General features: G+C 38.9%; 1 pseudogene; it reads left to right on the plus strand.

Moving 5' to 3' along the window:
• LOC100955768 lies at positions 1 to 24473 on the plus strand (annotated as a pseudogene).

The following is a 24473-nucleotide window of genomic DNA, read 5'->3' on the forward strand; positions in this document are numbered from 1 at the left end:
ATGGCATTAAATGGGCGTTCAAGTTCTTCTGAAATGACTGGATTCCTCTTTCCATTCCGCAGAAGGCAGAAGGAGCACATGACGGGTGAGGCACAGTGGGACTGAGGGGTGGCCGTGGGGAGTCAGCCTGTCTCCCTTCCCCTGGAGCTGGAAGGAGAGATGAAGATGAGCAAGCGGGTCAGAGAGACAGCAGAACACCAGAGAATACTGGGATTAGTCCCATCAGGGGCTGGTGTCGAGAATTTTCTGGGAAGCTCTGAATTTTCCTGGGGAATTCCAGGTCTGGAAGAAGAAAAGGGAAGTCACACATTTGTACCGAGAAGCTCTCTGTGAAGGGTGAGATGCTGTCTTCAGCCGGCTGAAATCTGGACTTGTCTCTTTCTTTTTTATCATAAGACAGAAATTACACGACACAAACTGGCTGAAATATTTCCCTCTCATTTTATTCTTTTCTTAATGCTGTACCAAGACGCGTTTAGACACCACCTTCTCTGACCTAACTTCCTGTGCTTTCCTATTGCTACCAGACAAAGAGGCTCCAGCCGCCTGTCACTGTCAGCCAATGCAGAGACGGGGATGAGGTCCAAAAAGCTTTATTATCAGAAGACCTGCAATTCTGGAGAACGGCAGTCTCTCAAAGACTGAGGTCTGCCTCAGTTACCATCTAATAATCTTATAATGTAGTACAAGCAAATATATAAAATTTTAACTTTATCTGAGAGAAAAGGACATCAAGGTAGCCTTTAATAACAGAACAATGCCTAAACATCAAGGTAACCTTTACTCTAACGATAGAACAGTACTTACTGTCTATGGGCCACTCCCTCCCCCAAAGTCCTTTGTGGTAAACATGCTCCCAATCTCAGTGAAATTTTAACTATGTAATCATGGAAGGTGTGTGGGGAAAGAACGTGGACAGGTCCGCTGTGCTGCTTCAGCTCAGCCCCTCGGGCTCCATCTCGCAGGCTGCTCTTCTGGCTTCACTTTCTCTTCCCACTTTCTGCAACTCATTCTTCCCCCATTCTCTGTTAAATCCAATCCAAGAAGGATATTACCTCCTTCACTCAACCAAATCTGTTCTTATGAAGGGCACCAATGGTCTCCATTGGTCCAAATTCAGGCCTCATCTTTCTAACCACATCACCGGCATTCCATAGCCCTGACTCGCCACCAGCTCGAATCTTTGATACTGACTTGACTTGTCTCGGGGATACCACAGACTCTTAAGTTTTCCCCCTTCCTCCATGGATCATTCCATTTTCCATTTCCTTGACTGAGACCTTCTCTTTCTCCTCCTTTCCGCACCTCCATTATTAAAGTGCCCCAAAGCATTGACTCCCTTGACTACCTTATCTAGCCTCCTGATTTAAAACGCCACATATATGCCAGCAACAAACCAGATTTAACAGCCTACACCTGCTCTCTAAACTCGAGATATAACAGCCTATGTCACATCTCCACTTAACTGCCTAATATAAATCTCAAATTCAACATACCAGAAACTCCATAGCTTGTTTCTAGAAGTGAAAATGGAAGACAAAGCAGCTATCTGCACCTTACAGCTCAGAGAACCCAGGCTAGGAGCGACGTAGGACATGGGGTTGATAGAGCATAATTAAAGAACTGTGGGAACTCCACTGTAGACCTAACCACTTTCCAGGTTGGGGAAATCTCATCCCTGTCCACCTGTAAGATTCATCTCCACACGGAGAAGGTTGTGCACATCAGTCACCCATGAAAATTTATTTCTCAAAGTTCTCAGTTATTCAGCCAAATATAATCTCTTCTGTGGTGGCCCCCTAGCACGAGGTGCTGCACTAGTATGAGACAATTTCTTTATCATCTAATAAGTAAATAACAGGAACTAGAGAGGGAAAAGCTCCCATCCACCCTCTGAAAGTAAGCTCAAAAATCAACTCAAAAGGGCATTAATTGGAGCAAAGGCATACAAATTAATTCCACTCTTAGTAATATCCAAGTGTTTTTCTTATTATGTCTTCAAATTTGCTCGCCTGAGGATTATCATATATCCTCAGTATCGGTTTGTATATGTTTATACATGTGTTCTGCTGGGACTCAGAAAGCAGCACCCGAAAATGAAGCCCTCAGAGGCAAAGTATTTCTCTGCCCTTCTGCCCTCCTATCTTTTCGTCCCATTCTTCCCCAAGGACAGACATAGTAATTTAAATCTCTCTTTCCCAAAGTGGGCCATAGAAAGCAGAACCCAGGCTCAGCACCTGTGGCTCAAGCAGCTTAGGTGCCAGCCACATACACCTGAACTACAGAGCATTGTCAAAATAAGGAAATTGATGTTGGCATAGTATTAACTCAAATACAAACTTTGTTCATATTTTATCAGTTTTTAAGCGTCCTTGGTTTGGGTATATAGCTCTATAAAGTTGTACCACATATGTAGATTCAAGTAACCAACACTACAATCAGGATTCAAAACTGCATCACTACAAAGAAATTCCTTATGCTATCCCATAAAAGGTACATCTTTCCCCAAAACCTGACTTCTGCAACTACTAATCTGTTCCTCATCACAATAGCTTTTTCACTTAGACTTGTATTCCCCAACTGGTACTAGTCTATGGCTTTTAGGAACCAGGCCACAAAGCAGAAGGTAAGTGGCAGGTGAGTGAGGAAAGTTTCCTCTGTATTGATAGCCACTCCCCATCACTGGAATCCCTGCCAGAGCTCAACCTCCCAGCATATCAGCAGCAGTGTTAGACTCTCACAGGAGCTCAAACCCTGCTCTAAACTGCACATGCCAGGGATCTATGGTGCATACTTCACCCACTGTCTGTGGAAATATTGTCTTCCATGAAACCAGGCCCAGGAGTGAAAAAGAGTGGGCAACACTGACTGAGAGATTTTTTTTTTTTTTGAGACAGAGCCTCAAGCTGTCACCCTGGGTAGAGTGCCATGACATCACAGTTCACAGGAACCTCCAACTCCTGGGCTCAAGCTATTCTCCTGCTTCAGCCTCCCAAGTAGCTGGGACTACAGGCGCCTACCACAATGCCTGGCTACTTTTTGGTTGCAGCCATCATTGTTGTTTGGCAGGTCCGGGCTGGATTCAAATCCACCAGCTCAGGTGTATGTGGCTGGCACCTTAGCCGCTTGAGCCACAGGCGCTGAGCGGAGAGATTTCTATATAAAGGAAATCATATGGTATACAACTCTTTGAGATTGGCTTTTTTCACTCTACATAATTCCCTTTAGATCTATTCAAGTTGTTAATAGTAGTGAGAGTTTGTTTGTATTTATTATCCTAGTGATATTCTGTCAATGTTTGAATTTGATAACAAACCTTGAAATTCACAGCCACAGTATCCTGTGAAGGTCTCCCCACAATAGACTATGTTACATAGAAAGTTCTTAAAGGTCAAAAAGGGACCAGTGATAAACAAGACTTTTTTTCTCTCAATTTTCCTCATGTATTCTTAATTTTCTTGCAAACTAATGTCATCCAGCCCCGCTCTCATTTTTCATCTAATTGATTTGTTATAGTGATGACATGTCAAGATTTCTGATCACTTTTCTCAATTATTTAGATGCTTTTTTTTTTTTTTTTTTTTTGGACCATCTATATTCTTGAACCTTGATTCTTTCTAACCTATCTTTCAAATCTCAATTTTAGCAGCTTCAGCTTGAATTAGCCTAAATTATTCTTCTAAGGATTGAAACAAGCTATGAACATGTGTTGTCCTGTGGGGCAGGGCTGCCAGGCATCTATCTGCATGAGTGATTGAGAAACCTCTGAAGAAAGACTCAGGTTTCTTTAAGGACAAGGAGTTGAGGTCTAAAAGAAAGAAATGTTTATCATTCAAATTTTGCAAGGGACTTTCAAACAAGATTTTGAAAAAGTAAAAGAGTTCTTTTCTTTTCTTGTCTAAGAGATATTGAGTGCAAGACATGATGACAATGTGTCAGAAGCATGACCCTGATAGGCAATGGTACTTAGAGTAGCTTTGGCAGCAGAGGTGATATGACTGGTGTCAGCAGGAATATCAGTCCAAGACAAGGCAATTTCTCCAGAACTCTAAACTTTATTACTGGTCCCCATAGCACTGGCATCAGCTCTTCTGTGCTTTGGCCAGAGGCTTGCAGTAGTTGTAGAAGTTAGGTTTGGGGGAAAGACGTGCCTTTTATGGGATAGCATGAGGAATTTCTTTGTAGTGATACAGTTTTGAACTCAGATTGTAGTGTTGGTTACTTGAAAAATGACAGTAATATAAAGAATTAGAATCATGTTCATTATTTTTACTACTCATCCACAGGCTTGGCAGAGAGGCTGTGCCTCCTATGGCCCCTGGCAACAAAGCTACTACTTTCGACATTAGTGTTGAGAGGCGATGTGTGTGTGTGTGTGTGTGTGTGTGTGTCTGTGTGAATGCCCAATCTTCAACTTCTGGGGGTTTTATCTTGCAGCATGATCACAACTGTTTCCTATCTTGATTTTTATAGAAGAAAAGTAGAGTTCAAAACTTTGATCTAGCTATTAAACTGAAACAGAATTTTAAATTTCAAAGTTGGGTATTATTGCTACAATAGATGGGCAGCCAGAGAAAGATGCCTTTGTGGGGGGCCTCAAATTATTACTCAGGTCTTGAAATAATGTTTTTTCTATGATATGAATTTATATACATATAGTGTTTTCTCAGTGTGAGATACAAGAACTACAAGGAGCAAATGTCACTGCTTTTTGAAAGAAATAAGTAGATATTAACAGTGGTCATACAAAGATGGATAGTGTAGGGGCCAGGAAGAAAGTTCACCTGTACTCTCTGAAGTTTCTCTGAAAAGTCAGTTTGTAAAAGGCAGATTAACTGGAGAAAATGCATGCAAATTGATTTAATGTGTGTAAATGGAGCCTTCAGAATGAAGACCCAAACATTCAGGGGAAATTGTCATTTTTATACTGGTTCAACAAAGTATGGACAGGTGTGTAGAAATATGATTGGACAAGAAGGCTACGATCAAATGCAGACAGGCTGAGTGCAGAAACTCAGCGAGTCATGTCTGTCTGGGTTCTTCTTGGTCTGTGCAGCATTCCTTCCTTCTGTACGTGAGGGGGAACCCTCTGGCATGAGGATCTTACTACCTGCCATCAGATAAGATAGGTCACACAATTTATTTATGGTCAGCTTTTGCACTGAAAAGCAAGGGGAAAGGTAGAGAAATGTTTTTAGGTTTATGACTGGCTTGGGAAAAGTGTTCTGGTTTCTATGGCTCTTCTTGGGGAAGAGGGACTCTAGTTTCTACGGCCTGCTTTGAGGGAGAAAGGACTGAGAGATAGGAAGGCAGGAGCAGTCAGAGGAAAAACTCACGCTTCAAGGCCTCCGTCTGGGACTATTGCCTTCTGAGTCCTAACAAAACCAACTAAAGGGGTTATTTGACTGTGAAAATGCATAAATTATTTCCATTTCTGAAAAAGAACAGTAATATAAAGAATTAAAATCATGCTCATTATTTTTACTCTCATTCAATGCATTTTTATTACCTAACTACTTTATAATGTGCACTGTGTGTGTCACCGGGAATACAAAATAAATGAACAGGATTTGATACTTCAGGGCACTCATATCAGGCATCAGGTGTAGAAATAAACACAATGGTATGTCCATCCACCAATCTCCCTCACTCCAACTCATTTTATAGAAATTCTTTTTTCTTCCAATGCTGTGAATCCAGACCAATGAGTTTGCCAAAGAATTAAAACTTGTCATCAAGCAGTTTCTTCCTGACTGTGGCTGGGTAATATGAGTTAATAGTTCTCAAAGTAGAGTGGAAGTAAAAGCAAGATAAGAGGTGACTGATTATGGTAATAAAATAATTAAATTCCATTAAGATCAATTACTGACACAGGGATCCCAGCAATTTTCTTTGTAGTCACTCACAATGGTCCTTTCCCCATCTTACTGCCTATGCCACAATATTTATTATCTAAAAAGGAAATTAATCCAGTCCTGCTAGATGCACAGTGCTCATATTCTCATCACAATGACTTCTGTATTCAATCCATCCTTTGTGTCACGGTCACGTTTCCTTTGATTTGCTCCCAGCACAACACAATTTCAACACCCAAGGTGAAGGTCACATGCTGCAATGGCTGACTGGCCTTTGCTCAAGTTTCCATAAACCATGGCCAGCGTCTTCCCTATTCATAATCTACTCTATTGAACATTCTTGTTTCAAAAAATCAGATGCTTAATATCATGAAGGATCTTGTAAGCTTTTACATGAAAAAAAAAACAGTTATACATGTGCTGCTTACATATTATTGATAACGGATACTTCTAAAATTACTTGTTAGCTTTAAGAGAGAAACCTACCCACTCAGCAAAGGGCTGCTACAACCCAGAACACATAGTGTGATGCATTTAAACCAGATCCAACTTGAAGTAGGTCCAGGTCTGAAGTTTTTGGTCCAGCACTACAAATGTCCCAGCTGTCTATTAGTAAAATAAATTACTTACACCCTCTATCCCTCAAGGTTCCTTTTCTTTTTTTTTTTTTTTAGCTTTAGTTATCCTTGATTTGCATCTGTTTTCAAGTGGAGAGTAAATTAGAAACTTTCCTATTGGATGTAGTGGTGAAAATTACAATAAAATAACAACTAATCCAAGTTGATATTCACTTCACACACACACCCCACTTCTATGGGGCAAAGAAGAAGCTATTTGAGGTAGTGTGTGACCTTTATAATATTTATTTATTCAGCAAGTATATATTGACCACCTATTATGTGCTAGGCATTGTTCTAGATGTTGGGATAGAGCAGTGAACAAAACAGACACTCTTGTTTTTGAAGTTTTTTTTTTTTGGCCGGGGCTGGGTTTGAACCTGCCACCTCTAGCAAATGGGGCCAGCGCTCTACCCCTTTGAGCCACAGGCGCTGCACCCCAGACACTCTTGTTTTTATGAAGATTTATTCTAACAGAGGAGAAATAATCAGGGACAGGAGAAATGATCTGGCAACATGACAGAATTAATTGCTCATTTGCACATAATGTAGGGCTGATTATTTTATAGAGGGAAAGGTCAAAGTCATGTGATGTAAGACATGGCCTCTTTCTCGTGTGAAACTTAAAAAAGTAACAACTTCCTTAGGCTAGTGTGTGTACTTCTTTGGTAACCTAGTGAGGAGAACAATCAGCTCTCACTGCTAGATAGACAGAAAAGGAATTAGAGCACCACACCCATTCTCAGTTGTGGTATCTGAGCCTAACCTCTCTTATGAGCTGAAAAGAGGCCCTACTAGCATCCAGACAAAGGGTGAGGCCCTTCAATTAATGAGATCCAAGAAAGGATCGAAGGGAGGGGGAGTGGATATTTCTTCCTTTAGCAGAGAGACTGAAGATTCCCAGTGGAGGCCTGAGGGCACTGAACTGAGGGCCATAAGTGGCCACACTGAAGCAGTGCAGGAAGGGGCAGGGAAAGTGGGATTAGGAGTAAGCACCCACGGTTAGCACCCCTTCTTGGAGGCAGGAATCCATAAGGTACTTCCCTTGAGTCCTATAAAGGAACAAAAAACTGAAAATTTTACAACTATAAAATTCACATTACCTCCATTATAATCATATGTGAATGAAACTATAACAATTCTAGAAGAAAGTGTGGACAAAACTCTTAATGATATCAGCCTTGGTTAAAAATCTACTGTGTTTCTGTGAACATAAGACCTACCCAAAAAATAAGCCCCAGCAGGATTTCTATGCATTTGTTAAATATAAGCCCTACCCCAATAATAAGACCTAGTGATGGGCACGGAGAGTAAGACATCCCCTGAAAATAAGCCCTAGTATGTCTTCTTGAGAAAAAATAAATATAAGACAGCATCTTATTTTGGGGGAAACAAGGTATGAAGAAGACTCCAAAGGCTTCATAGTAACAACAAAAATATATAAATGGGATGTCATCAAAGTAAAAAGTTTCTGCACGGCTAAGGACACAATCAACAAAGCAAAGAGACAACCATCAGAGTGGGAGAAGATATTTGCATACTAAAAATCTGACAAAAGGCTAGTAACCAAAATCCACAAAAAACTCAAGCAAATCAACAAGAAAAGAGCAAATAACTCCATTAAAAACTGGATACGAGACATCAACAGAATCTTTTCTCACAAGTACAAATGAAAGGCCAACAAACACGTGAAAAAATGCTCATCATCTCTAATTATCAGAGAAATGAAAATCAAAACCACTTTGAGATATCACCCCGTAAGAATGGCTCACATTAAAAGGTTCCAAAGCAATAGATGCTGGCAGGGGTGCAGAGAGAAGGGAACACTCACCCACTATTCCTTAGACTGCAAATTAGTACAGCCTGTAGGGAAAGAAGTATGAGAGTCCTCAGAGAACTAAAAGTTAACCTTCTAATTTGATTCTGAATCCCTTTACTAGGGATCTGCCCAAAAGAAAAAAAATTATTTTACCATAAGGAAATTTGCACTCTAAGGCAGCAAAATTTACAATTGCAAAGATGTGGCAGCAACCCAAATGCCATTCAACACATGAATGGATTAATGAACTGTGATACATGTATATTACAGAATACTATGCATCCATAAAAATATGGAGATTTTGTATCTTTTATAACAACCTGGATGGATTTGGATCCATCCTCCTAAAGATCACAGGAATGGAAAAATGAGCATCGCAGGCATGTACTCAATACTAAATTGCAACTACTAGATTAACAACTACATGCTCAACATGAGAAAATTTCAGTTAAATTCAAGAAAGGGTGGGAGAGCTCTACAAGTTCCTACTCAAAGGGAACAATGCATGGGTATAAGGCTAAGGTGACCAGATTTTAACATTGGTAAAGCGGGACACCATTGATGGGGGAGGGGTTTGGGGGGTGGGGCCTGACAACAATGCAAACTTTGATAAGCAGTTCTGGATAATCAGTTCTCAACAATTATTTGTTATTATTAAAGTTGAACATTATAAAATTAACAAAAATAATATAAAACTCATATCCTGGTGAAATAGCCACATGGCAGCCGAAAACCGTATATTCCCTTCCTGTTCTCCTGCTATTCCCTAGCTTGTCATGCATTCTTTCCAAAAATTGGGACTTTTTTAAAATGCTGCAAGACGTGGGACAAATTGTTAAAAATCAGGACTGTCCTGCCAAAAGCGGGACATCCAGTCACCTTACTCTGGGGGGAGGAGGGACCTACTTGTTTGTTCCAGACAGTTTGGCTCCTTCTGAGCTAATTGTCTTTGCCTAGAAACAAGAGAGGGAGCCAGTATCCTTCTGATACCGATTCCACCTGGGCAACCTTGCCTAGGAGGGGAGTAGGGAGTTTACATTAGCCTTTCATTTCCAAATGAAGTTACATTAACCTTTTCATTCCCAAATGGAGTTACATTAACCTTTTCAGCAGTGGAAAACTGTATATTCCCTTCCCATTCTCCTACTGTTCCCTAGCTTGTAGTGCATTCTTTCCAAAAATCGGGATTTTTTAAAAATGCCACTGGGACGTGGGACAAATTGTTAAAAATCAGGACTGTCCCAGCAAAGGCAGGACGTCTGGTCACCTTATATAAGGCACATCTGGGTGAAGGAAACGACTACATCTTGGATTGTACCATTCAAAAGCAAACAACGGAAACTAATCATGTGTGCTCTCTTATTAATCTGAAATAAAAAAAAATAAGTTCTTCTTTGAAATAAAAAATAATCAGGTGTGTATTTGGTCTAAGACAAACTAAGCAAACAAGAGCCTGAGAAAAATGATGACAACTGCCTTTGAAGCACACTACTGGGTTTTCTACTGAAGACAACACCCACCCACAGAGACTGACAATCACCAGCAGCAGTGCAGTGATGCCTTCATAGATACCCCCCACCAAAAAGCTTCTGTCCATGAGATTGCAAAACTGAATTCTGAATTATTCCCTAATAACACACACACAAATGAGGAAAACAATATTCTTTAGGACATAAGAGGGACTTTCTACGGAGAGTGAATAACATATTCCATACAATCCTTGAAATGTCTTTGGGGAAAGATATTCCACCCTTCCAGAGTATAATCATGCAAGTAAAGGTCCCAGCAGATTCTCTGTCATTCTATGTCAAGTAAATGGGTCAAAACAGACTCTAAGCCCTGTGTGACCAATTAACTGCACAAAAACACACACTACACTTTAGTGCAAATGTGAGCCACATAACCAAATGGTATAAAAGTGTGTATTTATGTTCTGCCGACTAATAGTTCACATATGGATCTCACATGTAAAACAGATTACATTACTGAAAGTGGCCCAGAATGCATCACACACTGTAGATTGCTATTTCTTAGGGGCCTACGGAACAGGGAAGAGCAACAGAGAAAAGAGTATCAACAACTGCAGGATTGACTTCGAGGTTGGTATATTATATATTTTCCTTCCTTAAGAATTTGAACTATGTGTATACTGTAATTTTTTTAATATATACATTATTTATTAATTAAAATCTAACTATAATATTTTTAAAGCAGTACAAATATGGATACCATTAAACTATTCTTAAAGAAAATTTTTTAATGTTTTCATGCTAGAGTAATTAGTTAATTGAACATGTATATATTTCATTTGCATCCATTTATTAATTGAATGAACCTTATAATTAACTCTAGAGATACAAAACTCTGTATGATTAAAAGAAAAAAACAATTGTACCAAATATGTCACTTCAAAGTGTCAACTTGCTATTTTAAATTATTTCAACCACATAATAGAGCCAAAGCAAATACATTTTAAAAGCAGGGCAATTTAAATATAGAGCTGGTGATATTTTAGGTTATTGTTACAAGTTTTCCTAGGCCACTTACTTATTGTGTAATATGCTCTCAAAGACAGAGCTTTTGAATACTAACAAAAACACTCAGTTTAAAAGCATATTCAGTCCAGACAGTCTTGGGTATCCCAGCGTCTTTGGAGTGCAAATAGCTGGGCTTCAAAGACAGCAAGACAGTGGAACACACACTTCAGAGACAGCAGATATAGCCAGAGCCCACAGTCAACAGAAGACGTGCTGGGAAAGAGGGCTCGCTTACCTGCCTCTATCACTTTTACAGAAAAGAAGAATTATCTTCCAGACACAACACACTGAGCTGAATCTCTCCCAAAGCAGGGGCGGGTGGGGTTGCGGGGAAGCTGCTTCTCCATGGTACAACAATCCCTCTAGTGGCTGGGTCAGAAGAGTAAGTATTTCCATGAGCCTGCTGGAGAAGACTCCGTAGCAGTCTCTCTGCAATTTTATTTTATTGGTCTTTCACTGAAGGATTACAAACAGTCCAGAAACTAGACCATCCTTTACTCACTAGAGCCAATGTTTTCCTAAAAGCTCCTACTGAGTGTAATAAATTATTTCATACAGACTAAATGACAAAAGAATCCTAAAATTTGCTTACTACAGGCAAAAAAGCTATCATAAATATCACTGGATTTAGATGCAAAAAATGTCAATGAAAATACAATAATCCCGAAGTGATATCTATAAGCTCAGTATATCTGGCCTACTATCTACATTTTGAAGAACAAACATCATTGTAGATGAACAGCAATCTGAGTTACCAAATAAAGCAAGTTAGGAAAAGACTTTTCTACTCTAACCATGCCATTTTGATATCTGCACAAACTACAGAGGAACCAAGGTATACCCAGTAATAAAAATGAACCCAGTGTAGACCAGTCACCTGGGTGGAAGACTTTATTTTCGGTTTTATTTTCTGTATTGGGTATATACGCAGTCCTCCTCTGGTTTATTCAGATCTCATAGTTACTCATCAGGAGATATACTCTAACCACTCTGCTCATTCACCATGATTTATTTTGCTTTATAATATTTATCGTATTGCATTATGTGAACAATATACTATATCTTTATTTGTTCTTTGCCATATCCTTCAGTAGAATGCAAGGCTCTTTAAAAGGTGAGAACTTTGCTCATTTCACTCACTGCTGTATCCTTAGCACCTAACACCAGGCTTTGCAGAAAGTAAATCCTCTATAATTACTTGTGGATAGAGTTAAGACTTGCAGGGAAAATAGATTCCATTGGAACCAGTTTCTAAATTGTAACCTTCACATTACATTGGTAAGCTAGTAAACGTTACCAAGTAATGAAGTAATTTATTTCTGTTTTATACTGGAGAGAATAATCAAAGAGAAATAGTGTTACTAATTTTGATGTGCTGATAAGAGGAAATTCAAAGAAAATCTAAAATACATTCATTTTTCTAAGTAGATCGCCAAAGTCTTACTGCAGCCATTAATCATTTGAACAGCATCCTCTAAACCACTTTATCCGCCTTTGTGTACTCCTAAGACGCGGGGCACATACTCAAAGAACCATGTTCCATTATTCTCTAGCAGTCCAGGCCTTGGGGAAGGAAATTAATGACTTTTTAAGAACTACAAAATACAGTGAAATATATTATTAAAACACAATTCTATTATAAAAGTGATTATTATATCCTCTTGGGAAAGCCTCTTCTCTTTTCATTCCTTAGAGCAGACTCTCAAGAAAAGTAAGACTATGTCTTGAGCCTCATTAAAAAAACAAATGCTTTATGATTGAAGTTTGTGAGACCTGATAAAATAAAAAAATCAAGAGATCAGATTAAAGAAAAATAACGTCCCTTCCCATTCTATCCCATTCTATTTGAACTTTGGCTGACAAGTATGAAAAGTAGCATCTCTGACGACTGAGCACCGTGTATGTAAAAAGTGCTATAACTACACAATTCCAATTTTTTTTTGGAAAAGAAATTAATTTGAGACTTGTAGTTAAATATTTTCTCTACATCATCCGAAAGGCCATTAAAGTAATAATAAAAATGGCAAAGCACACAGGGCCAAATATTTGTAACTGAAAAATCAATGGAAATGTGGTCATTGGCAGGACAGACAAAGGAAGCCCAGGCAAAGGTCAGCAGGGAAGGCTCAGGAACAGCCACCTGGTACTTCTGAACTCCATAAAACCTCAGGAATTAGAGACAGCACAGGTAATCCTAGGAACAGGGATTCAGGCGAGACAGAAGGAAGTAGGGTAAGTTGAATATTTGTACAAACCTGCGTAGGTCTACATAAAAAGTACTCATGTCTAGATCTTACACATATACACACACACACATAGACACACACCCTCACACACACATACACACCCCTCATTCACCTGGACAGTTACCTCTCTTTCCAATGAGAATAACAGTTTCTTTCACACTGATATAAACAGAGATTTTTACTTCTGAGTATAATGGAATAGCTTTGCAAACTCCAGCTGCAAATAACTAGAAAGGTTATTACTTTTTAAATAATAATAAAAAGAGCTATTACAAGGCACATAAGGACTGCTGAAATAATAGGTCAGAGCGGGGTGCTGCAGGGAATGAACTGAGATCCTGCGGTCACGCTCCCTGTGCGTTGCCAATTCTGGAAGCAAAGGCAAAGTCATGGCGATATAGGGCTTTCCTCTGGCCAGGGAGAAACCAGCAGAGTTTTTGGCAGTCTTCTGGAGCTGAAAAGAAAACAATTGCAACAAAGTAGCAAGCAAACAAAGAGAAAAGCCAAAATCCAGTGAGAAAGAGGGAAAAGGAATGATAAACTAGCACTCAACTGGTATTGCCCTTGAGGCATGAATTTTGAGGTATCATGGGGCAAGAGTCTCAAAGCTAAAGAGGAAATCTTTGGAAAAGCAGAGGGCAGTTTCTGAAACTCTGAAGGTGCTGAGAAGACAGAATTAAGGTTCAGAGACTATCAAGGAAAAGAGCCCCTGTGAATGAGATGACTCTTAGTTGGAAGAATTAGAGAGCTATACTACAAGAGTGAATCTAGGGCAGCGCCTGTGGCTCAAAGGATTAGGGTGCCACCCCTGTATGCTGGAGGTGGTAGGTTCAAGCCCAGCCCTGACCAAAAACTGCAAAAAAAAAGAGTGACTCTAAAATAAAGATAAAAAAAGTTATTCCATGTTCAGGGATTGAAATAATTAATATTGTTAAAATGTTCGTACTACCCAAAGCAATCTACAGATTCAGTGTGATCCCTATCAAAGTTCCAATGACATTTTTCACAAAAACAGAAAAAAAATTAACTTACGTGGAAGTTCAAAAGACCCCAAATAACCAAAGTGATTCTGAACAGCAAAAACTAAGATGGAAGCATCAACTACCTGATCTCAAAATCTACTGCAAAGCTGTAAAATCCAAACAGCCTGATAGCCATAAAAAAAGGTGTATAGAGCACTGAAACAGAATACAGAGCCCAGAAATAAGTCCACATGTTTATGATCAACTGATCTCCATAAATTTCCCAAAAACACACAGTGGGGAATAGACGGTCTTTTTGATAAACAATACTAGGAAAGCTGGATAGCCATATTCAGAAGAATGAGATTAGGCCCTTATCTCACACCATGTCTAAAAATCACCTCAAAATTGATTACAGACTTAATTTGAAGACCTGAAACTACTAGAAGGAAACATCAGGAGAAAGCTCCATGACATTCTTCATCTGAGTGATAATTTGGGGGGATATGACAACAAAAGAAAAAAAATAGATAAATGGGATTGAATCAAACTAAAAAGCTTATGCATAGCAAAGGAAACAACCAAGTGAAAAGACAACTTACAAAATGGAAATGGAAATGGAAAAAACTATATAGCTGAAAAGAGATCAGTACCCAAAATACATAATAAGGATCTGAAACCACTCAATAGCAACAAAACAAATAACCTGATTAAAAAAAGAGGAAAGGAACTGAAGACATCCAAATGATCAGGACGTATATGAAAAAATGTTCAACATCCCTAAGCACTAGGGAAATGAAAATCAAAATCACAATGAGATGTCACTTCCTACCTGTTAGAATAGCTAATATCAAAAAACAAGTAGATACCAAGTGTTGGGGAGAATGTGGAGAAAGGATGTCAAAGAGGTTATCTGCACTGCCACATTTACGGCAGCCCTATTCCCAGTGGCCGAGAAATGGAATCAACCCAAGTTTCTATCAACAGATGGATAGATAAAGAAAATGAGGTAGAATACACAAGGGAATACTAGTCACCTGAAAAAAATGAATGAAAGTTTGTCATTCATGACAACATAGATGATAAAAGAACCTAGAGGATATTATGCTAAAAGAAGTAAGCCAGGAACAGAAAGACAAATACTGCATGTTCTCACTTAAGTATAGAATCTTAAAAATTAAATTCATAGAAATAGGAGAACGGTAGTTATCAGCCGTTGGAGGAGGGAGAAAGGTTTGGGGAAATGTTGGTCGAATATACAAAATTTCAGTTTAGCAGCAGGAACACAAGTAAGTTCAGGAGATCTGCTGTACAGCACGGTGACTATATGAACAATAATGTGCAGTATAGTAGAAAATTGCTGAAAGTAGATTATAAATAGGTTAACTATCCCCCAAAAAGTCTGTGAGATAAATGGGTATGTTAATGAGCTCAATTTAACCTTGGCATGATGTAAGCATATATCAAAACATCATGCTGTACAACATAAATACCTACCATTTTTTTTAGTATGCTATCATTTATTTTGTTAGTTCAGCAACATTTTGAGTGAGACCCAGTCACTGCAGCATTTAAAAATAACAACTTTTCTCTCAATGCAAGAGTGAGAGGTCTCCATGGAGCTTTGCTAAAGGAGAAAAAAGAATTAAAAATCGTCCACCAATGTGCCAGTGAGTAATGAAATAAGAATCTGACGCTTGGTGCATTGAAAATGCAAACAAGATGTTCCTGTGTTACCCTAGCAATTCATTATAAAGGCTGGTGCATTTCTGTTTATTATACAGGAAGGGCAGTGAATTAGTGCCAGGGGTTCTTCTGACAAACTGTTCTAACTATGTACACGATATGGTCTAAAAGAAATTATATATATGTTTGTGTTTATGTGTGTGTATGCTCGTGCTATGATATACACACAGAAGTATATGTTTCACTGCCTGTGAGTACATGGAGTCCAACATATCAGTATCACTAAGGAGAAATTCAAGTGTTGACCCTGGTATTTGGAAACATTCTCTCGCTTTCTCTTTGTATACACGTATGCACATATAAAATATATATAATTTTTATTTGTCAATTAAAAAATAAATAAGTAAAATTTTAAAATAAAATAGAAGCAGAAAGAAATTTACCAAAACTAGAACCCAGCTTTGATGCATCTCAGTTCCCCATTGGATTAAACTGATCAGCCCCACTCTGTCTGCCTGGAAGATGAAAACTGAAACCTCTCTGGAGCAAAAAATCATGTTTTGAACCTCTACAACTTTTTCATATATATTATCATCCATATATCAATCAATAATTACTAGATACGACAAGAGAGATTATATAAACAAAACCCAAGACAAAAAAAATGGGAAATAGAAACAGACTCATTGTGACCATATGTTGGAGGTCGCAGAAAGTGATCTTGAAATAAATGTGGTTATTATTCAGGAAAATAGGGGGAAAGGTGGTGAATATCACCAAAGACTAGAAGCTATAGAAGAGAATCAAGTGAAAATTCTGAAACTAGAAAGTAATATTTTTAAAATTAAGAACTTATTAGATGGTTTTAAAACAGGTTAGATATAAAGAAAGGAGATTGGTGCCATAAAATTTAATAAATAGAAAAATACCTCAAATTAGAGAACTGAGAAGAAAGGACTGAAAAACTGTATATAAAAGGCAAAAAGCATGTAGGTCACTGTCAAATGGCATGATACACGTGTAAGTAGAGTCTCAGTAGATGAGTGAGAGCTAAGGAATTGAGTAGAAGCACTATTTGTAGAAGAAACAGCTGAGATCTCCCCAAACTGATGAAAGAGATTAACAAATTCAAGAAGTGAATTCAAGAAGTGCTATAAACCCAAAACAAAATAAATGAAAAATATTACTATTTGTCTAATAAATAAATAAACGAGTTGTTGGGGCTCAGAAAATAAAATGAAGTCCTTAGAAGCAGAAGTTTTTCTCCAACCTTCTCCTGCCCTCCTGTCTCTCAGTCCCATTCTCCCCCAAGGCCAGCCATAAAACTAGAATCCCTCTTCCCCAAAGTGGGCCATAGAAGAAACCAGAACCCCCTTTCCCTAAAGCCAATCATAAAACCTAAAAATACTACTATAAGCTCCTTTGTGCATTTTTCTATGAAAATAGTCTATAAGGAAATTATGTGACCTATTCTGTCTGACAGTAGGCCATAAGATCCTCTTTCCAGAGAAGGACCTACCCCACACCCAGAAGGAAGGAAGTCTGCACAGAGAAGCCAAGGAGACTCCAGTTGGGTAAGTTTTCCTGGGTTTCCTCCACTCAGTCTATTAACAGATAATAATAAATAATAAACTTTTTGTCCAATCATATTTCTACATGGCTCTCTATACTTTGTGAAAATCCAGCATAAAAGTGGACAATTTTCCCTGCATGTTGGGTCTTCAATTTGAAAGCTCCCCTGCATACATGTTTTTTTTAAAAAGTGTGTCCTTTATCCAATTAATTTGCCTTTTATGAGCTCATTTTTCAGGGAACTTTCAGAGAGCTAAAAGGAACATACCCCTTGGCCCCTATAAAATAGTCTATGCCATAGACTATCTGTCCAGATCTGTCCATAAGCATATTATTGCCATGGCAACAGAAAATTTGCCAAGCAGCAAAGGAGACAACTTTCTGGTCCTGATGCCGCCATCAACTTTCTCATACTTGTTGGTATAACTAAAAGAGATGGAGGAGCAGATCCATTATTCAGCCTGTTGAGAACTGCCTAAGCAGCTTATTCAACCCACTAAATTGAATATAAGTCACATAAGGCCATTCACGATCAGAAAGCACTAGTAGAGGACTTCCCTCTATCTTTTCATGTTCATCTTCTAACCTCATTGCCTGAATGAGGCACGACTAGGTCACAGTAAGATCAATCAGTATTTGTCATTAATGAAAAAATAAACTATCCATTCATTCATTCTCAAAGATTACTGCCATATACATTTTTTTCCATGGAATTCTGACTTACCCAACTTTATCTCTGGAGCCATGGGTAAATCGCTGACAAACTTCTATATAATTTGAAATGTTGGTCCATGATTTTAGAATAGAAGCTTATCTATGAAGCTACATGTATCTTGTACCAGGGACTCATCTCTGAGAGTACTTAGCATCAACAAATATTTCCACTTAATTTTCAATACCTCTTCTACCAACTTACTGTTGCAGGGTTCTACTTTCTTAACTTCCTGTGTGGAGACTAAAGCAACTTCCTCTTGGGTGCTAATCTGCCATGTTGACTTCTGATTAACCCCTGTTCTGGGGCACGTATTTACCATTACTCCTGCTGTTAGGCAAATTCTTGCCTTTCCTTGAGGAGTTGACTTCAATTGTTCTACACATTCCTTCCACTTCTAGTGGCCATCCAAGACGTGACTTCTGTTCTAGATATCAGTGGCATGGCTCGGTTTATAAGCCCCTGTTAAATGTTTCTTCCTGAGAAAATGAATGTGTCAGCCTCTTCCCTTCAGCCTCTCAGCTCTCTCAGCCTTTGGGAGTAGGTTTGCATAGACCTGCTCACCACAGAACATCACATATTCACCATCTTGGAAAATATAAGTTACAGATGAAGGAGCTAAGGAAATTTCACCCCAAAATATGACCACTTCACATAAAGAATATTTTGAATTAAAGGTTGTTCACAATCAGAAACCATTGGAAGAGGATTTCCCTCTATCTACATAAAAACAGACTGACCTGATCAGGGATTCAAAGGGGGAGCTGGCTTCCTTTCCTCCCCCTGAATGCTAGCACAACTGGCTCAAGTCATTTAAAACACAATACCTAACAAAACAAAAACACACAATACCTGTATCTCAGGTTAAGTTGTAAGTCCATATGTTTCCCCCATCTGTTCATCCTCCCTAGTAACCACTTGGTGCACCTGTACTCCACATTCTTCCCTCTCCAATCAGAAAGGCATCAATAAATGTAACTAACCATCATGGAGACACTGGATAATCATCCTTGTGATTTTGAAAGCACATGTAGTGAGAATAAGAGTCTGTTGGGGCACCCATAGCTCAGCGGGTTGGGCACCAGCCACGTACAGCAAGGCAAGTGGGTTCAAACCCAGCCTGGGCCAGCTAAACAACAATGACAACTGCAACCAAAAAAAAAAAGCTGAGTATTGTAGTGGGCGACTATAGTCCCAGCTATTTGGGAAGCTGAGGCAAGAGAATGGCTTAAGCCCAAGAGTTAGAGGTTGCTGTGAGCTGTGACACCATAGCACTCTACCAGTGGTGACAAAGTGAGACTCAAAAAAAAAAAGGAAAGAAAGAGGGAGTCTGTCGTCAGGCTAGAGCAGACATGACACAAAGGGTCTAGTCGTTTTAGATACTATGAACTTCACCTCCTGTCCCTTGATCTTACTGTTTTGTATTAACTCCCACCCTTAAGATGCCTATCTTAAAAGTTTAGGAATTAACTTTTGAATTGGAAATGTTGCAATAGATATAACTGAGTTGTGCTGATTATTATTTTAAAATAAAGGTTATTACAGTTTTTACTATAAACCATTATGTATAAAACTGTAATTTTGGAAATGGAAGAACAGAACCGTCTTGGAGAGGTCGCTCAAAATGTTCTCCAGAATAGGCCGTTCTGATAAAGTTTGGCGGACCTATACGCTGACAGTGACAGGGGGCTGGACCCGCTTCATCCAGTAACAAATACCCTTGCACATGGTATTTTGGAAATAAACATTTCTTTTATTTATCTGCCTTAACTGGGAGTTGATCTTTAAGCAAAACTTCAGGGGGAAAAGATGAGTTTTCCCATAATCACTACACAAACAATAAACAAAGCCTAAAATTATCACTTCCTAGATTATCAGACTCCAGTTATATTCCATCATTCTCTTGGCATCTGTGGCTCAAGCGGCCAAGGCGCCAGCCACATACACCTGAGCTGGTAGGTTCGAATCCAGCCCGGGCCCACCAAAGAACAATGACAGCTGCAACCAAAAAACAGCCAGGCATTGTGGTGGGCGCCTGTAGTCCCAGCTACTTGGGAAGCAGAGGCAGGAGAATCACTTGAGCCCAGAAGTTAGAGGTTGCTGTGAGCTGTGATGCCACAGCACTCTACAAAGGGTGACAGCTTGAGGCTCTGTCTCAAAAAAATAAAATAAAATAAAATAAAATGAATGACCCATCAAATTTTCATAAAAGGTCTTAGAACAAAGTCTTCTGATATGACTAAGTCATTTCTTCCTAGGATTCCATTCCCTATCTAGGATAGAAGACATACCACAAGCACTAACTGGGCAATACTCAGAGTGGGTAGAAACTACAGAAACATCTTACTGACCTGCCGAGAGGTCTGGGAGGATGTGTGTGTGTGTGTGTCACTGAGGAGATGGTCCGTTGCTAACATAAAGAAACTTTTACATAAAGTTCTCAAAATCCAGATTTCTAACTTCTGAAGAGAAGGGGTGCCCTTTCAAGAGAGCTTGATCTCTTTTTTTTCCCAGTGTCTCCAGTTGTACATCACTTCTTAAGGTTAGCTACCTGACCCCGAGCCAGGTGAGCCCTGAGTGCTATTCTAAAAGTGTATGAAACACCATCAATTAGTGTTGGCCACTAATAGGCATTTAATAAACATGTATGTGTTGTCACTCTGTGTGACATTAATTTTTAAGATCGGGGGGACCCTTGATCCTCTGGATTCCAGAGTCCTCATCAGTACTGAAGAGAATGGGCTGCCGTATGAGGGGAAGCTGAGGCCCAGAGCTCCCTGATGGCCCCCTGGGCTCACTTAGAATTTAAGGCTGAAGGATTCGAACCATACCTCTGTTGCTGCTTCTCAAAGACACTCAGATAGTTGACATTGCACAACTACAAACTATGAAGATCTTTTCATTGACTTTCTTCTAGTAGATAACCTAAGATGTAAGATGGTATTTCTAAGGGACTGAGGGCTACCTTCTCAACAGAAATATTGGAGGCCAGAAGATAATGAAATCACACCTTTAAAATGCCTAAAGATAACAGTTGCCAACTTGGAATTCTATACTTCATGGAAATATTTCAAACATCAAGATGAAATAGAGACATTTCCTCTCCAGCTCCTGTGCAGTCGATGAGGAAACCCAAAGGCCACCTCCGCTTCCTTTTTTTCAGGCGGCCTGAAAGATGGTGACGTTCAGACTGAGCCAGCCTGCCCAAAGCAGCCCACCATCTTCCAAAACGAGAGCAAAGTCCTGTTGGGAGAAACCAGCAAGGAGACGCTCCCTTGGTACTACAGGGACATCGGTCTGGCTTTCAAGACTCCCATAGAGGCCATCGAGGGCACCTACATTGATAAGAAGTGCCCCTTCGCTGGTAACATCTCCATCTGAGGACGGGTCTTGTCTGGCATGGTGACCAAGGTGAAGGTGCAGAGGACCGCTGTCCTCCACCGAGACATCTCCACTACATCCCCAAGTACAATTGCTTGGAGAAGTGCCACAAGAACACATCTGTGCATCTGTCCCCCAGCTTCAGTGATGTCCAGATTGGCGACATTGTCACAGTCGGCAAGGGCCGCCTCTGAGCCAGACGGTGCTCAGAGTCACCAAGGGAGCTGGCACCAGAAGCAGCTCCAGAAGTTCTGAGACAGGATATGTGCCCACACCCCCAAATGAAATAAAGTTATTTTCTCATTCACAGACCAGGAAAAAAAGAAAAGATGAAATAAAGACTTTTCTGGCCAGTAAAAACTTTGAGAATTTGTTGTCCTCATGCCTGAATTCAAAGAAGTACTAAAGGAAATTCTTCAGGCAGAAGGAAAGTGATTCTATAAGCAAATGTGGAATGAGAAAGGAATAAAAAGCATGAGGAAAAGTAAATATATGAACTAAATATAAAAATGAATTTTTTGACTATGCAAAACAATAATGTCTTTGCGGGGCTATTAAATTTATGTAAAACAGTTACAAAAATTCCTGACAATAGTTCAGAAAGAAAGAAGGAGTGCAATTGCATTCATGTGCTCTAAATTCCTAACACATTGCATAAGAGGTAAAAGCGAATAGGCCATGGTCAGCACACTTCAGAGAAAGACCCCTAATGCGAAAGACAGAGAGCATGGTAACAAACAAACAGAAACTGATCTTAAAAGAAAGAGACAAAGTGACATTCATCAACAATAAGTTAGGGTGTGATTTAAAATAACTAGAAGGGCAGAATTGCAATGTTCCTGACACAAAGAAATGATGAATGCCTGAGGTGATGAATAACTCAGTTACCTAGATTTGATTAATTCATATTATATGACAGTATCAACCATCACATGTACCCTATACTATATACAATGATTACATACTCATAGTAATTAAAAATAAATTAAAACATTAAAGAAACAGATATAACACAGGAGAAAAAATTATAAATAACATACTCATAAAAAATGAATTAACATATTTAGAAAGATCAGAAAAGATATTATATCTATGAAATTTAAAAAGGAAAGCAAAAACTGAACATTCAAATAATGAAATACAAAGTGCTTTTGGAAATTAACATGAAAATGGCGGAAACTGAAATTTCAATAACAGAACTTGAGGATCATACTAAATAATCTCTTAAAAGGTAGAATTAAAAAATTGGAAATCTAACATCAGAATAATAAAAGCATTTGAAAAAAAAGTATTTATAAAAGAAGAAAGAAAATTATCAAAAAAAAATATTTTTTCAAAAAAACTTCTCCAGATTGAAAGGCAAGAGTCTCCAGATTAAAAGTACGAACAAAACCAGTGAAAGAAAACATACAATAAGGTACATTGTTAAGAAATTTCAGATCGCCAGGGTCAAAGAAAAGACTCAGTAATTTCCAAAAGGAATTAAAAAGCAAATAAATCCAGATTCAAAGAATCAAGAATTAATATAGCATCAGATTTCTCAACAGAAACATTGGAAGCCCAGAGACCAGGAGCAGAGCTTTCCAAACCTCAACAGCAATGACTTTGATTGCAGCAAACTATCCCTGGCAAACTATTAATTATGTGTGAGGATAAAACACAATCACTGTCAGACATGTAAGGTCCCCAAAACTTTGCTTCCTATGCCCACCTTCTTGATCAAAAATATAGGCAAAAAAAAACAGAAAGAGCAAGACAAAGGATTCAGGAAACAAGAGATGCATTCAAGACACACTGAAAAGAAAACTTCTCTGAGGTGGCAGGAGAAGGTTGAAGGATGGCCACTGTGCATCAAACAGTCCAGATCAGAATAGACAGGACAGCCCCCGAAGGACATACACCCAGCCTTTCACCTTTTCTGACAAAAAAGGATATAGATCAATCACTTCATATGTTCAGGTGTACTACATTTCTGGCAGACTGTTTGGGAATGAAGGGGTGGTCATCATTGCTTATGTACCCAGAAACCGAAGGAAAGATAAAAGAAGCAGAGAGAGAAAGCCAACTATTAACTCCAGAAAAATCTAAACTTGTAAAAAGTAAGAAATATAACCATGGTTTGCTACACTTCACAGCTGTGAGTACTATTTACATAGTACCAATAATGCAAACCATGAGTACTGATGTCATCAAAAACTATTAAAACAGAATGCAACCGAAACAGAGGATGAAGAGGGAGATGGACCCTGATGTTTAGGATGCACTTTCATGACCACTGAATTCTAAATTTCCATATCGTAAGAATCCAATAAGAAGACCTAAAACCAAAACAAAATCAAGAAATAACATTACAAGCAAGTTATTTAGAAATATGGCAACAAATGGCAGGAGAAACCACTTCAAGTTGAAAGGGGTTGCCTCCGGGGATTAGGAATCAGAGAGGGAAGGGCGGGCAGGAGGTTGCTGTTTTCCATTATGAGCTTTGTAGAAGATTTGACTTTTTAAACAATGTACATGCAGAACTTTGATAAGACAATATTAAATGTTAAAGAGGGTGACATGAAGCTTAGAGAGACCCAAAATAAAACTAGAATGAGTCATCAGTGTGACACAGAGCTTGAAATGCTTGGATTCCAAACCTAAAAAACTGCTTTTTCTAGTCCTTACTTTTCTCAAGGGGTTGATTAACTTAAAGGTAAAACAAAATAAAAAACCCCTCTGTGAGCTACTAATTACTAGCAATTAATGTCCCTTTTTCTTATGTCCAGTTGCAAATCACTGTTGTCTAAGAACTGGGATTGCCAAGCTCATTCAGCTCATTCTAAAGAGGTATATAGCTCATAATGTACCTTATAAAAAGCCAAGGTGAAAATCTACACTTTTTGTTCTAGTTCCCTTGTGTAGCTAAACAAAAGGCATGAATAGCAATGTGACTCTCTGTAAAGCTGAATGTGTACCAGGTGCAAGGACAGATCGCACTTCATGTTAGTGAATACACCAAGGATTTCATTACTAAACGACTTCAATCTGCTGCAAAGAATAACTGCCACCAGAGGACCTTTATTAGCAGAAGTAACTATGAATGA

This window comes from Otolemur garnettii, unplaced genomic scaffold, assembly GCF_000181295.1.
Source record: "Otolemur garnettii isolate 467f Iridium unplaced genomic scaffold, OtoGar3 scaffold00064, whole genome shotgun sequence".
Lineage (NCBI taxonomy): Eukaryota > Metazoa > Chordata > Mammalia > Primates > Galagidae > Otolemur > Otolemur garnettii.